Source organism: Phoenix dactylifera, chromosome 3 (assembly GCF_051530095.1).
Source record: "Phoenix dactylifera cultivar Ajwa chromosome 3, Ajwa_hap1_PhDact_Kaust_v1.1, whole genome shotgun sequence".
NCBI classification, from domain to species: Eukaryota; Viridiplantae; Streptophyta; class Magnoliopsida; order Arecales; family Arecaceae; genus Phoenix; species Phoenix dactylifera.
In genome coordinates, this window is record NC_143192.1 from 4,071,741 (window position 1) to 4,082,148 (window position 10,408).

Here is a 10,408-nt window from a genome sequence, read left to right on the forward strand (position 1 = left end):
AAAGAGGAACTAGATCAAAAGAAAGAAATTAGATAAAACCTTCATTAGTCGTATTTTACACATCGGTAGCTTAAAAAATCACATAAAATGATTAATTAGACCAAAATAAATTTTGGAGCAGGTTGGACCTTATAGAGCGAGTAAAAAGAAAAACATACCTAGAAGAATTTTGCAACTGAGGAAATGGTTAAATTTAGCAATAACTACCTTTGGACAGTGGCTACTAAAAGATTTCTATATGAATAATGTCCTTCTAAGTATTCAAACAAATAGTTATGGCAGTTAATTGCAAAAATAACATCTATTGAAAGTTATTTCGTACAAAACTTTCTTGTGGTGCTTATCCTAATAAGGATGACATATCATTTTTTGAATGACATAAAAAAATTAGGTTTACACATTCTTTATTAATTTGCATTATTCGATGCACCCTATTTTGGCCTTGCCAATTAGATATATAGAAATTCAAAGTTACTAAATAAATCCTAATAACAATTACCAAAAATTAATGAATTATAATATTTTAGTTTATAATTAGTAATATTCCAAGTATATATCTACTAAAAATCTTATTTGATATGGTCGTGATATAAAGTGGAGCATGATTGCCATATGTCTCAATAAGTAGATTGCACTAAGGATAGACCCCTCTATAAAAAGGTCAACAGAGTCCAAGAAATGCAGGACAAGATGAGATTGGGAATAGAGATACTCACTGGTAGGTTTTTCTATATAGAGGTGGGAGATGAAGAAACTGTTAGTGGTTTGAAGAGAGAGATCGCAAAGAAAGAGGAATTTGAAGAAAGTAGGCTTTTGTTCACACATAACAATGGTTGTCTGATGAAGGAAGATCAGCGCAGCCTTGTTGAATATGGTTGCTATGAAGGCTGTATTCTTTATCTCAACTTTTTGCCGATTGATGGTTCTCCTAGGCCCACACCCTCTGAAGATTGTGTGACTATCGATTTTAAAGAATCTTAAAGGTATTCTACTTTTATTGACTTTTACATCATGTTTGAAAGGACCTTGTAAGAAGAGTCAATCTTTCAAATTTAATAATGTTATTTTAAGATTGAAACTTTGGTTTGAGTTAGAGCATACTACTAATTGATTTGGTATATTAGTTGTTAATTTCTTTGACTTTTGGTTTGATAAATATTTTTCTTGGATGTTCATATTTTTGAAGCCAATAGCATAGTTCTATTTTTCTAGTCCAATGGTACTAATAATATGCCACAATTATTGATTACAAGTGGCAAAATATATGTAACTTTTTATAAATTCAATGTTTTTTTTTATGCCAAGTCTATTTTGTCCCTATTTTCTTTCATGCTCTTGCTCGTACTTTTTATGATGGAGACTTTGGAATTTAAGAAGGGGATGAAAGACAAGGGCCATCAATATTCAATGAGAGAGACTCAATGTCTCGTGTAGGATAGAAAGAGGAGGTGAAGGCTACTAGTATCTACTTCCTAATATCTCCAATCCTTAGCACCTCCTCTTCTCAAATCCCATGTATTTCTTCTTTCATTTGAAATACTTATGTTCCTATCTCTCTCTCTTCTTGTCACATCTCCCTTCCTTATCTCTTTTGCTTAACAAGCACTTTCGCTAATTCCTCTTACATAATCAACACACCCCTTTTTGAAATCCCATGATCTTGCTCTTTCCTCCCTCCTTCTTCCCATCTCTCACCCTTTCCTTTTTAATTTTTGTGGTTAAACGTTTGAGTCCTCTATGAATGTTCTTTCCTATGTTCAATTTGTGATTCTATGAAGTTTTAATCTTTTCTCCTTACTCCAGTAATTTTAAGGTATCAAAATTTTTCACTCTGATTCAACTTGTCTTCTACTTAAAATTTGCATTTCAATCTGTTTCTTTCCATATTATTGTGTTGTATAGAAGTTTCATCCTTAGCTATGATAGGTTGATACATAATGATAGATGGTGAATAGAGATCTATAATAGTGAGAGAGATACTAGTCCTAGGTTTCATTTTTTTTTAGTTACAACAGATTTAGAGGGCGAGTCTTGGTGTAATGGTATAAGATTACTCCATTATGACTTTAGGTTCCATAGGTTAAAAATACGGAAGCAACGCCTCTGCACACAAGGGTAAGGCTGTATATATCTAACCCTCTCCATACCTTATAGTGGGAGGATCCTCATGCATTGGGGTGCCCTTAATAATAATGGATAGTATTTGTTAACAAACCACCTATTTATCCTTTGTATAACTAAGGGACAAGATTTAATTGTACAATTAATTCTTTTTTAAGTATCTATACTACTACAAAACTCAAATTTTTTATAGAAATTCATCTAGACAATTTATAAATATATTGTTTGTTTTGGCTCGTACATATCTTAGAATTTTCAACTAATTGCATTCAACATGCAACATTTTAGGTACAATATAGAATAGCCTATCATAGCAATAATTGATATTTGTACTTAAGGATGCTTGGTATGTCATTTATGTATTTCTATAAAGTATATTCCAATACCTTCTTATTTTAAGTTATTTTTGATTGTGACACATTCATCAAAAAAGATGGGTTATAGACGAGTTGCTTGATTAGATTAGGTTATAACAATTAGTTTGGTAACTGAGTTTAATTTTTGAACTAGGTATTCAATTTTGGAGTAGATTTTGATTTTATGGGGTAAAATTATCGTTTGAAAAATCAAATAAAAATTATTTTGTCGAATTGGATGTCTATTTTTTATCAATTAGTTAGGAATTAGTATATGTTAGAGTATAGTTTTTTGTAATATTTTATTTTATAGTAGGAAGGCAACAAATGAGAGTCTATACTTGGACATAATTTCTTCTTTATTAGTCTAGAAAGCAACAATAGCATCTAAACAACAATAGTTTGTAGTGGCATGCAGTGTCATATCGAATCCTAAGCAAAGGACTTAAAATTTCTTTCATTATAAGTACTTGGCCATAACTGGCTATATTGATGGTTGCATAGTCCCCTACCTATAGTTAATCATGGCCCGTACATGTATGCTCTAGAGTAGTTTAGAGGAGAATAGAGAGGGAGCTTTTCTCCAAACTATTATTTTTTAATAATTTCATCTATATAACAATAAAATCTAAATAGTCTTTCTCTAGTTTTTTCATAGAGACTCCACAACTCCCTCTCCTTTTCAAGCATCCCTTAGCCCTAGCCTCATTGCTATTTTTTTTTTAGCCGAGAAGCCTTCTCTCCCTGTGCCCTTCTCTGTTCTTCCCCTCGCCCCTATTCTCTCCCCCCTACCTCCTCTTTCTTTCTTATGTGTTGTCTTGGCAAACCTCGTGTCCATGGTAATAGTAGTTTCGCCATCATAAATATTTGGTGGTTTGAGTCAACATGTTCATGTTGAAAATATTTTTTTCTATCACACATATTACCATCTCATCTCTCTTTAGCTCCATAACTTGTGGCAATGGCTTGATGATTGGAGATTTCTCTTGGTCACCATTACTTGTGTAATGGCTAGATAATGACCTACTAATACAACCTATTAGATCAGCCCAATTAGAAGATTCTAAACCTCAACCTAAACCAACCTTATCCCTCTCTCTGTGTGTTTTTTTTGGTTCCCACGTTTGCCTACCGCTACTCATGGTCACTTTTCTCTCATAATTTTCTCTTCAATCTACCATTTCTCTTTTACACATAACCTCTTAACCAAGCTGTGAGACCCTGGAACTGGGCCCGGTCCACTTGACCGGCCCAGTCCCAAGTTTTGGCCTCACGTGCGCCGGCAACGGGATGGAGGGATCCATCCCGAAGAAGAAGGAGCCCCTGTTTTAGGGCTCCTTCTCCTTCTCCTTCTCCTTTGAGTCCACCGAAGGAGAGCCGCCACACCCAAGAAAGAAAGGGGGAAGGTCTTCTTCGCGTTGCCGGAGAGAGAGGAAGAGGGAGAGCCGAGGCACGGGTGACCCTTTTCCTTCATTGCCGCCGGAGAGGAAAGCCGCCGGACCTTCGTCGAGGCTGAGGTAAGGCCTTTTCCTCCTCCTCTCTTGGTGATTAGCCACGGTGTATGGGGGTTTTGAGCCGGCCGATCGCCAGATTTTGGTCCAAAACGGGATACTCTACTTCGGCTGTTTTTCGCCGCCGCCAGCCGCCGGGGGTGGTCGGGCTTGCTCCGCCACCTCCTGCCGCCGTCAGGTCCGGCCACCGCGGCCGCCCTTGGGCCCGACCGAGAGGGAAGAAGAAGGGGGCGGGGGGGGGTCACGGATCCCCTGTTTCGCCGAAGAAGAAGAGGGGAGTCGGGAGAGAAAAGAAGAAAGAGGAAAAAGAAAAGAAGGAAAAAGAAAAGAGAAAAGAATAAAGAAGAAAAAGAAAAAAAATAATGATGATAATAATAATAATAAAGAGAGAGGGTGGTTTACGGGTATGAACCCAAACTCGGGGTGCTAGGCACTCCTGCAGGGCCAGCCATGGGAGGATATTAAAAATTTAAGTCTTTATATATATTTATTGTGATGAATTTTAAAAGATGAATACGATTTTTGAATATTAGGTTCTGGAAGGGATTTGCGGAATTAATTGGATTTATTGGGGATCGCGTTCAATGTAAGTAATGAACTGCCTTCTCTAGACTCTTCATTTATATAATATTATTTTTGCATCGAATAAATTGTTAATGAATTTATATGTGATTTATGAATTTTACGAGATGATGCTTTGAATGAAAAATGGATATGTGAATTGGAATAATATTTTTTGGACTATTGTTATATTACTGTTTTTGTATCGTATATGCATATTTAGATCGAATTATGATATATCTATTATGTTACAAAAGAATTTTGATGTGCATCAGATTTAGAACTCTCAGCCTGGCTATGTTCTGGACCCTGCCAATAGGGGGTTATGCATTGGCAATTCTGGCCCCACCACAGGGTATAAGTGTGGTATTCTGGCCCACTCCGCAGGGTATAAGTGCGGTTCTGTTTCTGGCCTAGCCACAGGGTATAAGTGTGGTCGTAGCTAAAGGCTGATGAGATGAATGTGATTTGTTTCGAATCAGATTTATGATTATGTATATAGATATTTGAAAGATACGAATTTCAATGAATTTGTGCTTGAAAAGGAATTGATTATGTTATTATGTTGATTCATCGTAATTTGTATTTATATTTTATGTTAGTATATGAATTGACTAATTAAGGTGTTTATTACTTACTGGGCTGTCTAGCTCATTATACGATTTCTTACTGTTTTTATAGATCTGAAGAATTAGCTCGATCCGGGGGTTTTACAATATGGGAGAGCGAATACAAGAATTTTGACACAAGTTATCTTAGATTAGGTTTTATTTAAGTTAATGTTCTATCTTTATTGTTCCGCTGCGCATTGAGAACTGTGAAACTTTATAATTTGTGTCAGTCAATGGAATAAGATTGCATTTATTTCAGCTCAATTATTTTAGTTATATATATTTGAGATATTTGGTTTAGATGCCTTGCATGCTCGTGGGGAGAGTTCCCTACGGGTGTGCGGCGGTTGGCGCGACCCCCGGCTCGCGATCTCGGGCCGGGGGCGTGACACAAGCCCTCTTCCTCTCTCTACTCCCTTGTAATCTCTCTCTCATAACTCTCTTTCTCATCTCTCTTCCATTTCTTTCTCACAGATCTTACCTTGCTCTTTTTTATGGGTTCTTTCACAAGAATGCGGAACTAGAATATCACATATCGAGGAAATATAGGGAGAGGAGCCCCTGTTATGTGATAACCATTTTTAAAAGTTGGGCAATTGCTATTGAGGATAACTTATATATATGCTCATTTTGAAGCTAACTTTGGGACCCACATTTTTGTACTAAATCTTTATTGATTTGGTCAATATATGGGTTAAAATGGGCTGAAAATTTGGCATAAGTTCTATATTTAGCATGATTTTGAAGACATAACTTGATGTATACATATCCATTTAGGATGAAAAATACCTATTTCAAGGTGACTTCGAGAATTTATGCTTTGAGCTTTGGCTAATTTGATCACTACAAGAGATCGAAAATATAACTAAGATCTCTTGGCAAGATTAATTTGTAGGATTGGACAATTCAATAGAAATATAGATTGTTGGGATATGGTAATTTTAATTATATGGTGCTTGTGCTATGTTCAATAAGAAGTGTGAGTGTACTGTAGATAGAGTTGCAATCACTTTATTTTGCTATATATTTATGAGTATATGTGTAACAATCTAGACCCCATCCAAAAAGGCTAGACTTAAGATAGGATGGCAGCTGGCCAGATATTTTCGGATACCCAAACTATCCCGAACCCTAATAGGATCTATTTAGCAAAGCCCTATAGGATTTGGAAAGGGTTTGGGATTTAAAATTAAAACTTGTTAAGGTTCGGGCTGTAGGATTTTAAATGGATTCAGATACAGATAAGGCAAATTTTGCAGGTACCCTACCCCTTGCCATTCCTACCTTAAGGTATTATTAAGTACCTAAGATCTATCCGATTCATATCTAATGTAGGACTAAAGACACACCCACAAGGGTCCTCAAAAACTCCCCCAGTTTAAGCCTTGGCATCTGCATCAGGATAAAAGTTTAAATCCATTGCAAATCTAATTATAAGTACCACAAATCTAATTTACAAATTTCACAATTAGCTTGTACTCAACCTAATAGATGCATGCTGCAGTGTTCTCTTGTCCACATGGACCATTGGTTAGATCTACTTTGATACTATTTGTAACAATATAGGATCTTACTAAAAAATGCTTGTCAAAAAGGTGTTATTTGGGTTCTTTGATATTGAATAAGTACCCAAGATTTACCTAGTAGCACTACAGTAAAATAATAAAACGCCGACGCTTATCTGCCGACGCTAGGAAAAAGCGTCGGCAAATTCCGCTCCCGCGCCCCATGTTTCCAACGCTTTGTAGGAGCGTTGGTAATTCGAAGCAATTAACGACGCTTAAAAGCGTCGTCGCGGACCGAACACCAAACGACGCTTATGAGCGTCGCCGAAGCCCACTTAATACCCAGCGGCCGACCCCGAGCCCGCAAAATTGCCCTAGCCCCCATTCCTCTCAAGCTCATCTTCCTCGTCTCCGGCGCTGCTTTAGCCCCCATTCCTCGTCTCCGGCGCTGCCTTAGCCCCCATTCCTCGTCTCCGGCGCTACCTCCTCTCCGGCGCGGACCGATCCCAACCCGCTCCGCCGGAGGTATTTTTCTCCTCCTCCCTCCTCTCCCACCGTCTCGCTTGTTCTCCTTCTTCTCCTCCTCCTCTTCTTCGGGTGTTCTGGGTTTGTTCTCTCTCCTTTCCGGCGTCGACCGACCGGCCCCAAGTCCCGATCGATTCAGGCCCGCCTCCGCCCGAGGAGAAAACTTGGATCCAACCCACCGCCTATCTCGGGGTAGAGGAAGGTACGGATTGGAAGTTCGAGTCCACAAAAGATGGACAAATACTTCCACAAAAGATGTGTTTCCACAGGCATGCCAAGCATATGTACAAGGTGTGAATCTTGTTTCCACAGGCGTGGAATTTTTACAGAGGCCAAATGGTACTGGATTGGTACGGGTGCATTGGCCGGATATATGATCCTTTTCAATATCCTTTTCACTGTGGCTCTTACCTATATCAAGCGTAAGTAGTTCCCCCCCTCTATCTTGGCATCAACTCTAGCTATGTAGCAATCTCGCATACCTTACTTTGTAATGCTTGCAGCATATGGGAATGCTCAGCCAAGTTTATCTGAAGAGGCATTGCATGAAAAATATACAAATATAACAGGAGAAATGGAGCCATCATCACTTACAGAAAGGAGCACTAGCACAGATTCCACATCCAAAAGTAAATCAATTATAACATTACTAGTTTGCTCATTAATTTCTGCCAGTTCCCTCTCGCTGTTTATCAACTTAATTTACATGTTCTTCTTTAGTTTGCTTTTAGCAAGATATTCTCTAGTTTTTAGATCTCGGTACAAAATATTCTCTAGATTCTGTGAAAAAGCTCTCTGCAGTATTAAATATCTACTATGATAGAGATGAGCCGCACAGAAGGATTATACGGATCTTTTTTTATGATGGTTCTATTATTCTATCAATCTGAAAGGAACAAGTGCTGACCCATTTGAATGCAACACATAAAATAGGTGGTGTTCTAGCTTGTTTAAGCTATATTTTCATTTGATTGTTCTCTGTATATTTTGAGCGATGACTTTGACAGACTGTCTATGTTTGCATGTATTGTATTTTGCTCCACTGCTTTTGCAATGCAGTCAGGGATAAAACAAACTGCATTGTTTTTATATTATTTTTATTGATGAAGATTAACATGATGTGCTTGTGTTCCTTCATCCAGGTCTCAACTGATAGGTCCGAGGGAAAAGCATAACTCTGAGTTACTGCCTAACACAGTTTGCATGAGAGAAGCTGAGGACTTAGAGAATTGCCCTGACCCAAGTTGCAAATAAAACCCTAATTCTCTTTGAGAATGTAGATACTGTTTTTGATGAAGATCGTGGTTTTATTTCTACTATACTTCAGCTGGCTGAAATTGCAAAGCGACCCATAATACTTACAAGCAATAGTGAGTAACTAATCAATCCATGGTAGAGATTGTTAGCGACTATAAATTTCTTACCCCTTGTATATTTATCTGATATGTAGATAAGAATCCTATCTTACCACAGCTTCTGGACCGGGTCACTTTGGAGTTCAAACATCCATCATCTGAGGAGCTGCTGTCACTTGTACATATGGTAAAAAAATTGCAATTTTGAAATCATATATCTGTCATTTCTACATGCCTTGGGTACCTTGGATGTGTTAATTGGTGTTCCAAATTGTTCATTCTCAATTTTTCTGTAGATTTGTGCTTCTGAGAAAGCTCAAATTTCTGCCCAATTGATGGAGCACTTAATCAGGTCTTGTCTAGGTGATATCCGTAAGACTCTTATGCTTCTTCAGTTCTGGTGCCAGGGCAAGAGAGACCATACAGGTTAGCAAATTATAACAAGACAAGTATTTTGCTCTTTGTTGAGAAGGCCAGGATTTTAGTTTATATTGCTACTGTATATATTTTGCTGCCTTGAAGCTGTGTTTGTTTACTGTATTTTCTTGTGTACGCAGATTGATCCTCTGATGAGAGGATCAGCTTATAAATTTCATGTTATCTCATGCCATGAACTGTCTTATTGCTTGGTTCTGGAATCCCATTGTCTACTTTTCACTGTGAAGATTAAACATTAAAACCTAGTGGCAGGCATTGTTCCTGTCATAGATTTTTCTGGTGACTTTAGCTAGATGCCCCTAGATTGCGATATGTTTATTCGACTCTCACTAATCACAGAACTAGGCCTTGGGTATTTGTAAATGATTATGAGTAATTAAGAAGTTGAATTGTATCAAGTTATGGTGTTATATTACCTTTCTGCAACTCTTATCTTCTGTTTCTAAGCTTAACAATCATTTGTTTTCCCAGTTCACTTCTACCTATGTCAAATTGCATCTACTTCTACTGAAAGTTTGTTAATAAGTTATAATATAGTGTTTATCATACTCTTCTAAATAATTATTTAGTGATTTCTACTCTTTCTATCCTTCAGACTGGAAAATGCAATTCACCACATACAGCCCCCTCCCATTTGATATTGATGCTGCACATCTCATATGACTTAGGAGCAGTAAACTTTCCAAAATTTAGCTCTTGGATCAATTGTTTTGAAACTATTGTAGTTTTTTTTTTTTTTTTACCTTGTGTAACTTCTGAATTTCTGTAATCAGAATGCCCCTCTCAATGCTCAAGGAGATGCTCGAATACCCAATACCACAAGCCATGCATGTTCTTCAGCCAGAAATGCTACATGAAGTGCCTCTGCGTGCCCCCAGGCTTCTATGGGAACAAAGGTGTCTGCCCCTGCAAGCAGCAGAAGGCTTCTATGAGAACAAAGGGTCCCGAGCAAACAGCAGAGCTTGGTTGACTGGGCTCGCCCCAAGCTTAATGACAATATTGTAGAGATGATGATGCCGACCCTTGATATATATTGTAGATTGTGTACTTAGGAATTTGACTTGTATGTTTTTAGAATGTTTTTGAAGTACAATGTAATCAAATATGATAATATGAATGTAATCAAAGTTCTTGTTTGTGACTCATATTTTGTTATATATGTGATTCAGTGTATTTGTTTCTATTGTTTTGTAAGAATTTAATGTACACAGAGTATTTAAAAATTACTTTTACAATTTTTTTTTTAAAAAAAAATTTAATGCCGACGCTTATAAGCGTCGGGAAATGCAACAGGAAATGTAAACCTAATGGCAGGCCTCTAACGACGCTTTTAAGCGTCGGCATAACCCGTAGTAACCATCCCTTCTCGCCGACGCTTTTAAGCGTCGGAGTATGGTAAACGTAACGACGCTTAAAAGCGTCGGC

At 37.6% G+C, this 10,408-nt stretch overlaps 2 long non-coding RNA genes across 2 annotated transcripts; both read left to right on the plus strand.

Moving 5' to 3' along the window:
• Positions 1-3,638: 3,638 nt before the first annotated feature.
• On the plus strand, positions 3,639-5,418 carry LOC148714207 (uncharacterized). The gene is made up of 2 exons (XR_015976067.2): positions 3,639-3,994; positions 4,522-5,418. It is a non-coding gene; the product is annotated as an uncharacterized LOC148714207 (long non-coding RNA).
• Positions 5,419-7,471: 2,053 nt separating this feature from the next.
• LOC120106623 (uncharacterized) lies at positions 7,472-10,126 on the plus strand. Its single transcript, XR_015976066.2, has 6 exons — positions 7,472-7,612; positions 7,694-7,819; positions 8,333-8,560; positions 8,641-8,732; positions 8,842-8,971; positions 9,757-10,126. It is a non-coding gene; the product is annotated as an uncharacterized LOC120106623 (long non-coding RNA).
• The last annotated feature ends 282 nt before the right edge of the window (positions 10,127-10,408 follow it).